General features: G+C 41.4%; 1 protein-coding gene across 6 annotated transcripts in view; it reads left to right on the top strand.

Annotated features, from left to right (window-relative positions):
• Positions 1-17,393, top strand: part of TLN2 (talin 2) — a 451,133-nt gene that overhangs the window by 23,319 nt on the left and 410,421 nt on the right. For 5 of the 6 annotated variants that reach the window (XM_054687829.1, XM_054687842.1, XM_054687839.1 and 2 more), the window contains 2 exons: positions 10,220-10,371; positions 16,965-17,088. The gene's annotated coding sequence lies outside the window, so the exon portion shown is untranslated. Of the gene's footprint in view, positions 1-10,087; positions 10,104-10,219; positions 10,372-16,964; positions 17,089-17,393 lie in introns of those variants that run through there. The other variant, XM_054687847.1, reaches the window with a different exon arrangement.

Consider the following 17,393-nt stretch of genomic DNA (forward strand, 5'->3'; position numbering starts at 1 on the left):
TGCGACTGGGCATTAAAAAGTATTCCTGCTGCCACCTAAAAACAAGCACATTTTATTATTATTACTATTGGAAAGTCTAGTTGGAACTGGCTCAGATGTGTCTGTACAGGGGCTCTCCCTGGACGGCTGGCTGGGATGAGGGGCTGGCCCTGCAGCCCTGGCTACATGTCTCTCAGAGTCACACACATAAGCACTTAAAATGATGATTCATCTTTGCTGAGATCAAAACTTTAAAGAGAACAAGTCCAGCTGATAACAAGCTTCCTTCAGAGAGTCAAATGAACAATTCAGGGCCTGTTGATGCTGGGATAAAGCAGACAAAGAGCTCAGGTCTCCAGCTTCTGGCCCAGGGAACACAGCTGCCAGAGCAGGCAGCAGAGGCCCTGCCTCTGTGGTCTCTTTCCCTGGGAAACAGGTTTTAAGCAGAGGCATTTTCAATGGCTTACTCTTGCCCTATCTATAGCATCCTGGCCCACCCAAGAACATCCCCCAAGACCCACCAAACAGACATGGGTCAACTCTGCAGCACAGTGAAGCAGGTGTCCACTGAATGAGGACAAGATGTTATGGTTGCAATAAAGGAAATAGGAAGACTGTACCCTGCCCGTAAGGAAGGAAGAGGATACCTGCACACACAGTGGGGGTGATGACCAAAAGCCTTTCAGAAGTAGAATATGGGCAGAAAGAGCCCTCATTAGTACAGTACCGTATTAATTACAGTATTAATTACATGAGATATGGGTTTGAGTCTTCTGCCACACTTTCTCTTTCTTAGACTGTTTCCCTATCTTTAGAAATGGGGATGAGATTAGCAGTGCTTTTTGACCCACAGTTGTTGCGAAGAGTTCTTGGTGTTTTGGAGCACTATACTAATAACACATCACTATTAATGATATGTTTTTAGTTTAGTTTTTTTTTTTAAAGAGGCATGTATTATTTATTTATTTGTTTGTTTGTTTATACATGCACTGGGTACAGTCAGAAGCGCGGGAGGGTAAGAGAATTCACCAGAGCCAGAGCGGGGAGCAGAGCAGGCAGAAGGACCGAAGTACACTGCTGAGGGGAGCAGCGGGCGGCAGGAGAGGTCTGCGCGCCATGTGGGACCCTCCTCTGGTGGCCGGGGAGCAGCCGGGGATCGAACCGGCGCTGCAGAGGCCGCAGGCAGCCTCGCAACCCAGTGCTCAACCACTGCGCCACCAGGGAGGCCCTGTTTTTAGTTTTAATGATGGCGTTTATATCATTTGAATTTTAAGTGCTGGAGGGAGCATCATTGAGAGGATCGGAATTGTATAGCAATTTGGTCATCATCAAGGCTATTGATAGGTATTTCTGAAAAATTTTTGATTGCAAATAATTGCTCCATCATACTTCAACAACACAGGAATCACAGATCCCAGAGCTTATTCAGGCACCTTGTTTGACAGACAAGGTAACAAGAGGCCGACTCTGTTGATTTTTTCCATGTTTATACAAGGTTTTTATACCACAGATTAGGTGCTCCAGACGTACTTGTGAGATAGACCTGAATTCATTCCTTTCTTTAGTTTGTGCAGAGCTAGGACCCACAGCACTGTGTTGTGAGATGGAAAGAAAATAAGAAAAAACCTGGGATTTGAGTATGCAAATGCTTTTTCAACAGTCTTCAAGTCTGAACTATTTAAAGTCCTTTTTAAATAACATAATTCGATTGCATTATTCTATCACCTATATATGTGTGTGTGTGAGTTACATATATATGATGTATACACTTACATACTATGTACAGATCTTTCTAAACTTACCAGAGAGTTATGTCACAATAAACCCATCAAACGTTGAAAAATCACAAGTCAAAATGTATTTCATATGCCTAATCTACCCAACATCACAGCTCAGCTAGCTTATCTAAGAACAATTCCATCAGCCTACAGCTGTGCAAAGTCACGTAACACAAAGCTTATTTTATAATAAAGCATTGAATATCTCATGTAATTAATACTGTACTGAAAGCAAAAAACAGAATGTCCTAATTCAAAATCTGAAGTACGGGTTCTACCAAAAGCATATCACTTTCACACCATCTGTAAAGTTGAAAAATCTTAAGTCGAACCATCGTAAATTGGGACCATCTGTGTGTGTATATATATAATTTTTTCTTCTTCTTGGCAAGGGGGGTGGTGGTGAAGAAAGAAGAAGACAATCATAATTCTTTCTGGTTACATATCCTGTGTGTTTTTGGATATTTTGGTTTAGAAGTAATTCCTTCTCTTGCTGTTGGGAAAAAAATAGAAAATTAGATCATTTCTTGGTGGAATGTGGCATATATAGGTGTGCATGTATGCATGAATGTATCTGTATGTCTGTCCCATATAATTCTCTTTTTTTTAACTGCAAAGACTGCTTACTAGCTGCAAAATTACAAGCAATTTATTTAGTGTTTCAACATCCTCTTGTCTCCTTCCTCAAATGACCTAGATACATTTTGATCCCCAGGTAGGGATAGCATGCTGCCCTAGGGAAGATCCTGTATTAGAAATTATTTAGGAGGTCTGGGCTGCTTGTCAAGAGTCTCCTGTTCTTCACTTACAAACCTTGATTTTCCCCTTGGGATTGAGGCTGGCAGGAGACACGTGAACTAAGGTTATTTTATGAACATGTTTTGAGACTGGTTATTAAACACTTTTCTAAGTGCTTGTAAATATTCACTTATTTTATCATTACAACAACCCTATAAGTTACTATTATTGTCTTGTCAATTTTATAGCTAAAACTAAATAATTTTTTTCAAATTCTACAAGACTGTAGGTACTGTTGGATGAGTCCTCTGCCAAGATTAATTAACATCTCTGTTAAACAAAAATGAAACTTGCCTGATGGCCTCTTTCTAGTAGTAGCATTCTTAATTGGGGGTTGGGGGCATATATCCTTTTGAGGATCTAATGAGAGTTGCAGACTCCTTCCTTAGAAATTATACAGACACCAATAAGTTAATCTGCATACTGAAGCCACATAGAGCCCAGGTAAAAGTTTTATAATAGCAGAGGAACACATCAGTAGTAACCTCTGGTGACAAATTTGCCATTCTGGCCTCTAATCATAGAGAGAGTTTCTGGAATATACTATATACTTGTGCCATATGCCCCTTCTTTCTCAAGCCAAAGTCTTCCCAGACCTATCTTACAAAGTGAAACACCCTTTTTTTTTTTTTTTTTTTAAGATTTATTTATTTATTTATACATGCACTGGGTACAGTCAGAAGCGCGGGAGGGTGAGAGAATTCACCAGAGCCAGAGTGGGGAGCAGAGCAGGCAGAAGGACCGAAGGACACTGCTGAGGGGAGCAGCGGGCGGCAGGAGAGGTCTGCGCGCCATGTGGGACCCTCCTCCAGTGGCCGGGGAGCAGCCGGGGATCGAACTGGCGCTGCAGAGGCTGCGGGCAGCTTCGCAACCCAGCGCTCAACCACTGCACCACCGGGGAGGCTGTGAAACACCCTTTAATCTGCTCTTTCAATGTCATGTGCCTTTCCATTCAAAAACTTTACCAGTTACATTACACATATATTTGGTGATTATTCAATTCAGGTCTCTCTCTTCCTACTAGGCACAGGCTCCATGAGAGAAGGGCCTTTGGTTTCCATTTACCAGTATTCCCATACAATTTGGGACATGGTAGGGAAAAAAAACTGGTGTTCAGGTACTTGGTAAGGTAAATTGTGAATAACCACCTCCACAATCCTACATTCTCACCACCTAAGAGCCTGGATCTCACAATGTCTCCAAGCTGTCCATCATACCATTAGGTATCTAATGTTGGAAATTTCAGTCTCATATTGAGCTAGAGTCTTTGTGGCTTCCATACATTGGATTTAATTCTGCTTGTAGTATCAATTCCTTGAGTACCTAGCCTTCTTTTTACATAGCTCCAAATTTTCAGTCATTACTGGTAGCGGCCTCCTTGAGGACAGGAGAGTGTAGTAATCCTCTCCATATCCCTAACCCCCAGCTCAGAGCTTGTCTCAACCTGTCACTTAAATAGAATCACTTTTGATAAGGATCTCTTGTATTACTCACTTCAGAGCCTGCTCCACTTTGCCTTTGTGTCTCATTAGCTAGTGGCCAAAATTCTGAACAATATAGCTTTGGTCTTCCCAGTGCACTTCTTTCCTTCCATTGTTTGTACCATCACTAGTGCCAACTAAGATGCCATGAGCTTTGGAGGCAGCCTTTTATGACACTTAATGAGTCCTACTTATGTTGGTCTTTTTTTCTTCTTTGAGAGCTCTCTCTCCTAAGCGTAATTGCATGTATGACCTCATTTATTAAAAGACTGCACTCGACAGCTCCCAGGCCCATTAAAATACCTAATGTTATAATGTCAGTGTGTTTCCAGACTCTACAAAGCAGACTGGCAATTTCATGAAACACCACCGGTTCCACACCAAGAGCAACGTTATTTAAAAATAGGTCTACGTGGTGTGATGACTGCTACCCAAGGCTGACCTAAAACCTTCCCTGCTACTGATAAGTATCTTTAGAGAGTAAAGGGAGTGTGTTTGAGCTTCAAGTAAGATTTTTTTAAAGGCCATCCTCTTTAATCATCAACTCATACTCAGAACCATCACTAGACCCATTCTCGAGGGTGCTCATAATGCAGGGCGCTCTAAGTTCTTAGCACAGGACTCTCCTGGGTAAATATGAGTATGGGCACATCATTGCTAATGTGCACTGGGCTTGGCAGAATGCCATAAGGCCAATATGATGAGCATAGTTTCTTCTTTGTCTTTTAGGCAAGATTAAGAGGAGAGCCACTCAATCTCCAGCACTGTAATAATTTCTTTGCGGGGAACATGTCCTGACCTGGTAAAGAGATGGACGCAATGATTTAGTTTCTTTTTCCCATATTCAGCTTTCATGAGCTATATGACAAATGGGTAAAGGATCAGAGCATGCTGAGAACTAATGAACCAGAGGGAGAAATTCATTTAATGACTTGAATGTGCTTTATCTCATGTGATATGTAGGTCAATTCACTGTAAATTTATTCATAGGGCTTATTTGTCCTCAGCCTGATTACATGGCATGTATTGTAAGATTTCAGCCCTGTGTAAAACAGAACAGATCCAGCTTGTTCCTCCCTAGCCCTCCCCTTCCCTGCCAAGCCCCACCTTCCCCACAGGATGACAGGAATCTAGCAACATCCATCAATGCTTGTCTCAATTGAAAAGACTGCATTTCAGGCAATTCAGAAAATTGATTTGGGCTTTTTATTGCATTTTTTAAGAAACACTTGGAAAGTTGAACACCTACACAGAAATTCAGATCTACTGCTAAATTAACAGCCAAAAGAAAGATCAGACGAGAAGACGGATATTTCATCATTCTATGAGTCCAGCTGGGCATGTGTCACCAGAGAGACAATTTTGTCAAGTGCAGCAACCAGGGAATAAATTTTATGTGGTTTGACTAGCAACTCTTTCTCAAGTTTTATTTAAGAAACCCAAAACAGTGATCTTATGGGGAGTACCACCACCATTTTCATCCCATCGTCATCATCATTAGTTTGTAAAATGGAAATCAGTAACAGAGTAAGCAAGCTTATATTGGTGTTCCATTAGCTTCTTTACCTCTTAGAATCAAAAAGAGAATCTTTTAGAATGTCCTAAAAGACCAGGCAGTAAAGCAATTGGATTAAAGCTTTGAACAGTCTTGTAAAATGGTGTCTTCAAAATGGTGTCTACAAGAGCTGTATTTTGAAAGGAAGACATTTGTGGGGGCTTAATTCACATTAATAAAACTTGTGGGTTTGTGCAGCAATGTAAAAAAACCCTGCAGTTGTCAAAAATCATCTTTCTGACTTGAAGGGGAGAGAAATGGAATTGTGAAGTCCTTTTCCATTTGCAGTTGAAGCTTAGGGTTGATTTTAGAGGGAAGATACAGGAAAGAGTAAGAATCATTAATTTGACATTGAGCACTTAACGTATAATGCCAAAAATCTCATTTTTACCCCAAATCAATTTCACCTCCAAGGCAAAGAACACCGTGGTCTTTTTATGATTTTGTAAGTTCCAGGGGGTTTTATAGAAAAGAAAAAAAATCACTTTTTCAGGTCTTTCTAGTAAAAGAACAAAACTGTTAGCTTAGTACAATGTCCTCCCACTTATAGAACATTTATTTAAAACAATGGTGAGCCCTAGAAAAACTCCGAAGTAATTTTTCAAGTCCCATAAAAAGGTGATATTGAATTGCATTGATCTTAGAAAACATGGCCTTAGAAATAAGCAACAATAATGCTCTACATTTGTTTGAAATTTTAGTCACAATTGTAGCTAATCCTCACAGAGTGCTGTGATTTTCAGCAGTGCTTTCTCTTGCATGTGTGTTGTTTTCTGTAGCCACCAGGGGAGGTCAAATCACACCTATGGCATATCTGCTGACCATAAAGTACAGAACATAAAGTTTGGTGTCTAGATAAGTTAGCTTGCTGTTAGAGGTCAGGGTGTACCATAATCCTCCATGACTTTAAGCCCAATGAGGGGCACTAAGACCCAAGACTGGCTAAGTCTCAGCTCCCACTTCACACTCACTCTAGGGCACGGGCTCAATGAGAGCAATGACTAATGGAATTGCCTGACCTATTTAGATCCTTCTTCACTCCTTCTGTCTTTAGTCAGTGTTTAGGTGCATCTGGCAGTGTCCAACCAGGGAAACAGAACCCACTGTAGGTATTCAAATGGAAGGGCTTTATTACAGGGACTTGGTTACACAGGTGATAGAATTGCTCAGAAGAAAAATGTTGGGAAGCCAAACAAAAGATAGTGCAGCATCCTAAGGTTCCCAATTCCTAGCAGCATCTACCATCTTGGCTCGAGAAAAATAGAAAAAAGAAATAACCAGGCCCCTCACTGCAGTTAAACTGGAACAAGGTGGGCTAGTCTGCCTGAAATGGAGCCATGAAAGAGATGTTGTCACTGCTAGAGAATTCATCCAAGAAGAGGAGCTGGACATCCCTTCTTCCTGCCTACCAGCCTCCCACTAGCACCTCCTCTTGGTGGAACTCAGCTGGAACAAGGGCCAGCATATTTTCTTTGTGCCAATTGTAATCTTGAATTCCTGTAAGTTAAATGTGCATATAACTGACAACACTGTTTATATTACACCTTTTACAAATGAGGAAATTAGATTCAGGTTAAATAATCTGACTAAGAGTTCACGGGTGAAAAATGATAGATCCAGGTCTTCAGCACTATGCTACAAAAAGGTAATTTTAGGTTTTAAAAACACAATAGACATTCAGAACCGACCTCACCCCTCAGGGCATTTCAAGCTCTGTGCCTAGAGCTCTGAGGTCCACAGGACAGAATGAATAGGATCTCAGACTTCAGCCCCGCCCCACACACCCCTATTTCAGCTCTGAGGTCCACAGGACAGAATGAACAGGATGCCAGACTTCACCCCTCACCCCTATTTCAAATTTTGTGGTAATTTAATTTGTTATGCATTGGGATTCTATTAAGATTTTATTTTAAGATAATGGTTCTACTAAATGAATAAAAGTGTGCTAGTTTATCGCCCTCAAATGAAGTAACTAAAGTTCAGAGGGGAACTAGTTAACGGCAGACTCACGGCAGACTCATATCTAGGTGTTCAGACTTGTCGCTCAAGGCTTGTGTTTGATACTCTAGGGAGCATGTGACCAGCTATGAGAGAATGACAGTAAGGCAAGGGAAGGAGGGAAAAGTGACAGGGGGAAACAGAAGAAAGAGACCAGGCAGAGAAAGATTACCCAGCCTAGAAATAGAGAAAGAAATCCACATTCACTTGAGGATGCTGCTTACAGACTATAATAGCAGTGTTTTTTGAATTGAGGCAAAAGCAAGAACAACTCTGTGAGAAATTTGGCCCATTTGGGGAGGGGGGCGCTGAGAGAAACAGAGATAATACTATAGACACATGTCATGGTATGGATGCACCTCCCAAACATTATGCCAAGTGGAAGAAGCCAGAAATAAGTGACCATTTATTGTTTGATTCCACTTACATAAAATGTCCAAAAATAGGCAGATCTATCATGATAGAAAATAGACTAGTTGTTGCCTGGGGCTGGGGGTGGGGGAGTGGTATGAGCAGGAAGTGATTGCAAATGGATTCATTTCAGGGGCTACTGAGATTATTCTCAAATGAGACTGTGGTGATGCTTGTATAACACTGTAAACTTTCTAAAAATTCTAGAATTGTATATTTAAAATGAGTGAATTTTATGGTGTTCATTTTATTTCAATAAACTTATTTTTTAAAGTAAAAAAGATAAATCCAGGACTGACTAGCCTAGGGTATTGGGGGCACAAAAGCTAACATGCCCCCCCCCCCACCACCCTCTAACCCCCACACACCCGTTGATGAAGATTGCGCAGGCTTTTGTGCCATTGCCCTTTGTGGCTATCACCTGCAGGCTATCACCTGCAGAATCTAGGAGGGGCTTGGGAACTTGGGCTCGGAGTACACATGCCTGGTGGTGGATACCTGGAGTATGCTGTGGGTATGTGTAAGTGGGCACACCTGGGCTGAGAGACTGAGGCTATAAGGGCAGCGTCACAGAGGAGGGAGTGCAGCAGAGGACACCTATTAGAGGAAAGCGTTAATAGAGATTCACAGAGGGGTCCAAGCAGCTGTCTCCCTGCTGGCTTGTTACCCCTTTGTACTATTAGAAAACCTGTGGGGATGATGCCAAGGGCTCCAAGGTTCTCTTTTAAGCTGCCTGAACTGACAGTGACCATACCTTGCCTGGGATGGTTGCGGAACACCTCCCAAAAATCTTATAAGGGAAAAAATTCTGCAGTGCCTGCACAGGTGAATGAGGCTTAGCCATTCTGCCCTCCCTGTGATGGGCCCCAGGGGACGCCATGTCTGGTTCCAGCTTGGTCATGGTCATGTCATACAATGCTGTCCTGAGATTGCCCTGTACCTGGCTTAACAGATTATGAAAGTTACAAGGCTGCAAATTTGAGTGAATACAATATGAGCATTATAAAGATTCTTCTCACCACAGCACTTGGCACCCCATCATGATAACTCTCTGCTTACTAGTACACTTTCTTCTCTAGCGAGGATGCTAACCATCTTGTTCACTGTTTTCTCACTACTGAACAGCACAGATCTGAATCATGGTCCATTCTAAATAATGACGTATTAAAAAAATTAGAGAATTATGAGGGACCCTCTGAAAACACAGAGAACCTAATTCAGTGGCCATGGATTAAACCAACAACTGTGTACTGGGAAACTGCCAGGTACAGCACCATAGGTCATTTTATTTAATCCTCACAACATCCTGTTAGGTAGATGTTAAAATTACGCTTTTTCAGTTGAAGAAGCAGATGCTCAGAAAGCTCAAGGGGTTGGTTCAAGGTGATAGGAAGGGTTTTCAGATCTAGGTTTCCTGATGCTATGTCCAGGGCAGTTTCATTAAACCTGAGTTTCATGAAGGCAGAGTTGGGCTCCTGTTTTTCCATCATATATTGCTCTAGTTTCTCTGATGATTTGTACCAGAAATACACAAAAGGACTGTGAGTTAAAAGTTCAGTGCTTTTAATCAAGAAATGCCCATAACTTCTTAGTGATAAAAAAGAAAGGTGCATAGAATCAAAAGATGGAGTGTACCACAAAGGTCTCAGATGAGTTGTTAGCAAATAAAAGATAATTTTATGTGTCAAAAATATGCTCTAAGAAAAAATTGAACTAAGAATGACTGTATGTTAAAGACTTGACCTTTGCTTATGACTCCTAAAATTTTATTAAATTCTATGGAAAGAAAATAAACTACACTGGATACTTACTGACACCTTGTATTAGAAGTATGAGATAAACCTGACATCACAGACATGGGTGAAGAAATGCAGGTTTTCAAAGGGAGTTGTAATGACTTTCTACATTATTCCTTTGGATTGTCCCCCCATGGTACATGGTCATTATCATACCAAGGGGAGGAAAGCTTGGCTTCTTACCATTTTCTCAACCCCCAGAGTTAGACCCTTGCAATCAGTGCCTGGAATGTTTTTATAATTCTGTCTTACTTTCATGACATCACCTCCTTCTTTGTCTCCTGATTCCTTGGAGACCCTTAAACAGGTAAACTATTAATCTTCAGGTAAGCTCTTCAGGAATAATGGGAGTCTTTGCTAGAATACTCTTACAGGGTACAGACTTGAATATGCTTTCTTCTTATTTTTTAATATTCTCCACAGTTTTCTAGCTGGCCAAAATTTTTTCCAAAAACACCATCAATGATGTCTGACTAAAAGATGGAGAACAAGAGTTTGAGTCCTCCATGTCCTTCAGGCCTCTCTTTACCTTTTGCAACTGCAGCCTGATGGAGCAGAGCCATTTGACAAAGCAGGTAGGTCCCTTTTGGACTGGATGCCCTGTCCAATGCCACAATTCTTGGGCCTTTTACTTGGGATTTACTACCTTCTGAGCCTCCTCTTTCTTCAATGACAAGAGCCAGGGCTACCTTCTTCCTCTTGAATATCTTTCCTTTTGGCATCTTGGGTGACTGCAGGCAGGAATCTGTGTTTTTAGAGAGCGTGATGAGTTGTGTCTATTGTCAAAGGTCTGTAGACAAAACTCTTAGAAAAACTGAACTAATACTTACATAAGATGCTGTAATCAAATATTGTATCAGTTAAAATTATGATTGATCGAGGAAGTCCAGAATTACTAGGCAAAGGTTGGCCATCAGAGAAGCAAGTGAAACATTGCACTAAGAAATGCCCATCAGAACTTCCAGCAGATACTGCAATTGCTCTGAACTCTCCTAGGTACTGTCCTTTTAAAATGGAACTATGTTTGATTTTTAACAGTTAAAAGTCTAATCATGAGACAGTGGCAATCAGAAAGGGTGTTTTTAAATAATTTTATTATAAAGGAAGTTAATAATAAATGTTTCCGTGGGTTTTGATGGAATAATATGCTCTCACTTGGAAACAGCATTTGACTTGCTAATTTTAAAGTAAAAAAGAAAAATTTAAATTCAGTTTTAGAAGAAAATTAACTTTTTAAGTAAATGTTTTTAATGGGAAGAGGATGTGGGATATAACTATGAAAATCGCAACTGTTTTGTGTATGATTGTCAGAAGCAGTTTCACTATTTATTACAAACACATGCTGGGTGGAGAATGCCCTGAAGGCATAGGGGTGCTGCACAACTCCCCTCTTCTCATCATGGGTTATCAGGTATTTCCAGCGGTTTCCACGGGTAGCATGGTGGCAATCAAACTGGTGGAGTAGTGACCCAATTCCGTCATTCAGAAAGTTAAAGAACACAAACATGTCACAATACAGGTGAAAATAGGAAAATGACGGTTTGTGAAACACAAGCATGAAAAAAGAAAGAACTTTGGAACTAAAGGGGGTCATAGGGGGCCCTAAATGCAACACCATCATTTGATAGGTGGGAAACAAGTCATGAACAGAAAGGGAAGCTTATTTTTGACCTCAGGAGGTCTGGTTTGTAACTTAGCCCTTTCAGCTTCCAGCTCCACGGCCCAAGGATTACTTGCTTCACCAAGATGGAGTCATGGTGCCCCAAGGACATGTCGCAGCCTGGGGCCTCTTTCTGCCTCCAGCTGCAGGGAGAGGGGGAACTGGCTATTCTGGGACAGTGCTGCTTTGTGTGACTATATTTTAAAAAAGTTCTATGTTATTTTTGTACTGAACTCATAGGGACACACTTGCTTTTTTAAAAATAACTTTCTATGCCTATAAATCTATAAAATATTGAACATTGTAATAATATTTTTCTTATAACCTGTTTTTATCATTATAATATCATGAGTGCTCTCAGTTCATTAGATCTAATGATTCATTGTTTTCCAGGAAGGGACCTTGTCTATTTTGATCCTCTTTATAGTCCCACCCTTTAGCACTGTGCCTGGCACACAGCAGGAACTTAATAAATAGGTACTGAATGAATCAACTAATAGATAAACCATAATTCAACTTATCCTTTATTGTGGTACTTTGGGTTTGATTCCAGTTTTTTTTTTTTTAACAATTATATATAATGCTGCTGTGAACATTCTTTGATGAATCTTTGTACCTACTTCTTCTTTATTGCCTTATGATGAATTCCTAGAGGTGGAATTACTAGATCAAAGGCTTTAGATACATATTGCCAAATAGCCCTTTAGAAAAATGGTTCATTCCCTTGTCATCCTGCCAACTTTTTCTTTCTTTCTTTTTTTTTTTTTTTTTAACAGTGAAGATATTTTTCTCTTGAGAACTGAAGTTAGTGCTGGCAAAGCATTTTAAAAGCACTCTACCAATTTTGATTGAATAAAAACAGATTTTGAACACTTTATGTCTGTATTGTATTAAATCATACCAGTAATTTATCTACAGGTGAAAGGTTACTGAAGCCACTGCTACATCACTTACAGTCCTTGGATTCTTTCTGCCCTGTAAATTTAATTAGGGGAAATATGGCTTTTGCTTGAGAGAGCAAGTGAGCCAAGATTGGTTGTCCTAGACCCAGTGTGGGACAAAGCAACCTGGAGGCAGGGTGACACAGCCTTGGAAAACCCTGCAGTGGGCTGAAGACACATAACAGCCTGGAGGGATCTCAAAGCATAGTGTCAGGTGGGGAGGAAGGAGTACACATTTTCCAAGATTCATAAAAATTGATGCATATTGAACACATCAGAATGATTGTCTCTGTGGGAGGAAATATTCCCTGTGGACCCAATGTGCAGGGACCTAGCCCAGCTCAAGGATATATGCCACAAACTGAGGAGTGTAAGCTGAGTCCATACAGAGAGAAGCAGGAAAGAAGCAGGAAAATAGAAGCAGGGAGCTAGAACAGAAAGGAGGAAGGGAGAGAGGAAGGGAGAAGAGAAAAGGGAGGAGGCACCCACTGAGCCCCAACTCTGTCGGAAACTCTTGTTTAACTGCCGCTGAGTCCCTGACCTCTTCTGGGTCTCAGCTGTGCTGTGCTCAGGAGGGACTAGATGATTTCCATGGTTTCTGCCACATCACCTGTGATTCAAAGCACAAACAGGACACGTCTGCTGTGACCTAGACCTTTAAGTGTAAATACAGGTGTAGTATTTCCTCCCGTACACCCTGACAAATCCTACAAACAGAAAGCATCGATCAATTTGTAAAATAAACCATGTGCTTTGTGTATGAAGTACTTCTAGCATAGACTTCCATAATATTATAAGCAGATGTGAGCCGTTTATTAAATTTACAAACAGCAAAGTCCCATATTGACGGACCTCCCCAGGACGGCCAGTTATTCCTTGGCAGAATTCCAGCAGGAAATTTTCTGGTGTCGACTGTTCTTCTTTCCACTTGGAACCACACAGTATCAGACAATGTTTGAATTATTTAAATATGCCCCAAGTCTGAAGTTCATTTTCTTATCATTTCAAAGGACTACACTTCTATAAATCAAATCAACCAACAACAACGGAAAAGAGCAAAAAAAAAAAAAAAAAAATCAGGCACAGATACTCTTCACTATAGAAGGGAAGTGTACAGCAGAAAGGAAATGATATTGCATAATAAAAGCAAGTATTCATTTGAAAGGTTTATGTGAACATGAGATGATAGGATGCAGTCATTTGGCACCAAAGGTAAAGATGTGTGTGCGGCTGTGCGTGCCGATCCTGAATTAATCTAGTTAAAATGACACAACACGCTCACAAGCACAACAACAAAGCAAATGAATTAGAACATGTGGGTAGCCAGTGGTTGCCTAAAGCAATGTTTCCCTTTTTAATGGAAGAGAACAGCAAGCTTTACTGAGCACCTTGACACCATCTATGCTGATGGATCCCAGACCGTCACTGTGTGATCAGTTTCCTCCTGGTTTTCATTTGAAAGAGGAAGCAGTTTGAAACCAAGGTTTTTCTCTGGCTTTAGAAGCCCAAGAAGATGAGCCAATTTTTAAATATTCTGTTGGACTTACTCGAGTTGTGTAGGACCCAGTCCCTCTACTTCAGCCACTGCCAGGAAGCAGACATGCACATGAAAAGATGAGCAGGAACAAAACACTCATGGTGCCTTGCTTATGGAGAGCATTTCCTCTGTTCTTGGCTTAGCTAGTGGAGACTTGGACCCCAAGAGAAACCCTGTCAGTTTCAGTATTTGTGGAGACAAAGAACAGGGCTTCTCTCAGCAGCAGCTTCGTTTCCACCCTCAGTGGTCCCAAAGGACTTCTATTCATTTTAGCTCACCTTGCACAAAGGGTGGGTTGGGCATGTGGGAGAGATGGCGAAGTAACAAGGAACGTGATTATGTGCCCGAAATCAGTCTTACATCATTTTTCATTTTTTTTGATGTTCTATATGTTTGCCTTTTTTATTTTTATATTAATTTAAAAATATTTTTATATTATTGTTTATTTTAAAACAATATTTGCTTCCCCTTACCCCCTCAGGTGTAGTCCCCATAGAGTTTCCTTCACCAATGCACCCGTGCACCATCACCACAGTCCCCTGTGCTCCTCCCTCCCTCCCTCTGATCCCTCTCCCGCCTCCTCCCCTGCAGTATGTCTCTGATTTATAATTGTCCGTTTTTGCGTTGTTGTGTTTTGTACTGTTATTATTTTTTTTACACTGATGTCTTATTTGGTTCCCCTATATTCCTGCAATAAGTGAAACCATCCGGTATTTTTCTTTTCCCCCTGGCTTATTTCACTGAGCATAATTCCTTTTAGTTCCATCCATGTTGCTGCGAATGACATGAATTTATCTTTTTTGATTGCTGAATAATATTCCATGGTGTATATATGCCACATCTTCTTGATCCAGTCATCTATTTTTGGGCATTTGGGTTGTTTCCAGGTGTTACCTATTGTAAATAGTACTGCAATAAACATAGGGGTACAGGTGGTCTTTTGAATCACTGTTTTGGTGTCCTTTGGGTAGATCCCTAGTAGTGGAATTGCCGGGTCATGTGGTAGCTCCATTTTTAGTAGAGTGAGGAACCTCCAGACAGCTTTCCATAGTGGTTGGACCAGTTTGCACTCCCACCAGCAATGCAGGAGAGTTCCTTTTTCACCACATCCTCGCCAACATTTGTTGTTGCTTGTTTTTTTGATATGTGCCATTCTTACTGGTGTAAGGTGGTATCTCAATGTGGTTTTGATTTGCATTTCCCTGATAATAAGGGATGTTGAACATTTTTTCATATGCCTGTTGGCCATTTGCATTTCCTCTTTAGAGAAATGTCTTTTTTTTTTTTTTAAAGATTTATTTATTTATTTATACAAGCAGTGGGTACAGTCAGAAGTGCGGGAGGGTGAGAGAATTCACCAGAGGCAGAGCAGGGAGCAGAGCAGGCAGAAGGACCAAAGTACACTGCTGAGGGGAGCAGCGGGTGGCAGGAGAGGTCTGCATGCCATGTAGAACCCTCACCCGGCAGCAGCCAGGGATCGAACCGGCGTTGCAGAGGCTGCAGGCAGCTTCGCAGCCCAGCGCTCAACCACTGCGCCACCAGGGAAGGTCCTTGGAGAATTGTCTTTTAAGTTTTTCTGCCCATTTCTTGACTGGATTGTTTATTTTGTTTTTGTTGAGCTATGTGAGTTCTTTGTCAGTTGACTGGAGTGCAAAGATTTTTTTCCCAATCACTGGGGTGTCTCTCTGTTTTGATTAATGTCTCTTCTGCTGTACAGAAGCTTTTTTTTTTTTTAAATAAGCTTTATTTTATTTTATTTTTTTTTAAAGATTTATTTATTTATTTATACATACAAGCACTGGGTAAAGTCAGAAGTGTGGGAAGGTGAGAGAATTCACCAGAGCCAGAGCGGGGAGCAGAGCAGGCAGAAGGACCGAAGTACACTGCTGAGGGGAGCAGCGGGCGGCAGGAGAGGTCTGCGCGCCATGTGGGACCCTCCTCCGGTGGCCGGGGAGCAGCCGGGCATCGAACCTGCGCTGCAGAGGCTGCAGGCAGCTTTGCAACACAGCGTTCAACCGCTGCGCCACCGGGGAGGCCCAGCTTTTCAGTTTGATATAATCCCAGGTGTTTATCTTTTCCTTGATTTTCTTTGCTTTGGGTGATGTAGACTCTGAGATTTGTATGCAGGTCAAGTGGGAAATGCTCTCAGGAACCACACTTGTGAGGGAGTGAGGGATGCAGCATAGACAGAGGCAGAGACTGGACTGCAGTGTAGTCAAAAATGACCTTGGAGATCCCAAGGGAAGGTCCTCAGAGTTGTCTCCTCTTGGCTGTTATTACTGTACTCCCATATCAATTGGTCACCTCTCTCTCGCTTTGTTTCTCTCTCTCTCTCTCTCTCTCTCTCTCTCTCTCTCTCTCACTCTCTGTCTTTGTCTCTCTCTCTCTCTCTCTCTCTCTCTCTCTCTCTCACACACACACACACACACACACTTCCCTCAAAGCAGGAAGGGGTGGAGAGGGACTCAAACGACAGTCATCAGCCACCAACACTCCCAGCAGCTGGAGAAGGAGCACCTCATTGGATGCACCACAGCAAACATTACAAAGTGTAAGCGGCATTTCAGCCATAAAGGAACTTAAACACTCATTGAGGAAACAAGACCTGTGCATTAACTACAGTACAAGGCAATAGATTATAAGTGTCAGGTCAATTGCACTGATTATACATTTTATAGATGTGAGGAGAAATGACACATCTGTAGGGCTATTCCACTAATGGCTGGAAGTGGGATCATGGATTATTTGAGTCAGACTGCTCAATTTACAAATGCAAATACTCTGATATTAAAAGTGAAGGGACACGAATGGAAGTATCTACAATGGAGCCATGGAGGTTTCCTGATTCCCATTTCAGTCCTTATATACCTTTTAATAAGCTGTCCCCTTTGGAAGTAATTACTTTTGACAGGACTGATGTGTTTCATCTTAAATAGAACCAGGTATATTATGAAACAGAAACCCTACCAAATAGGTTCTCAAATGGAGAAGAATTAAATTCAAATTAATATCTTGGGTTTTAATCCTTAGCAAACTGGCAGTCAAGACACGGGACTACAAAGATTCCCCTCAGCACCTCAGAGCAACTACATGCTTCATCACTTGTCTTTCTGTGTGTGGCAATGTGGGGGCCACCATCTCTACTGAAGGAAAGGTATGCCCTAGCTGTGCATATTGTGGAAATGAGAAATAGTTTCTGAATCTTGTTCCCCCAAAAAACACATATAGAACATATAGGTAAGAAACCACCAGAATGAACAACAGACAACGACAACGCTGGTGACATCCAGCCTCTGTCAGGGTTATTTGGTAAAACATCATTGTAGTTTACAGCAATGCTATTCTCCAAATGACAGTATGGCTGCTAATGGGCTGTTTTTCTTCTAGAATGAATCTTCCAGCTCATTTCACCCCACCCATATATGTCACTTCTTCAAACACATAAAGGTGCATTGTATG

The sequence above is a fragment of the Talpa occidentalis genome, unplaced genomic scaffold, assembly GCF_014898055.3.
Source record: "Talpa occidentalis isolate TD23 unplaced genomic scaffold, MPIMG_talOcc4v2.1 talOcc4.11, whole genome shotgun sequence".
Lineage (NCBI taxonomy): Eukaryota > Metazoa > Chordata > Mammalia > Eulipotyphla > Talpidae > Talpa > Talpa occidentalis.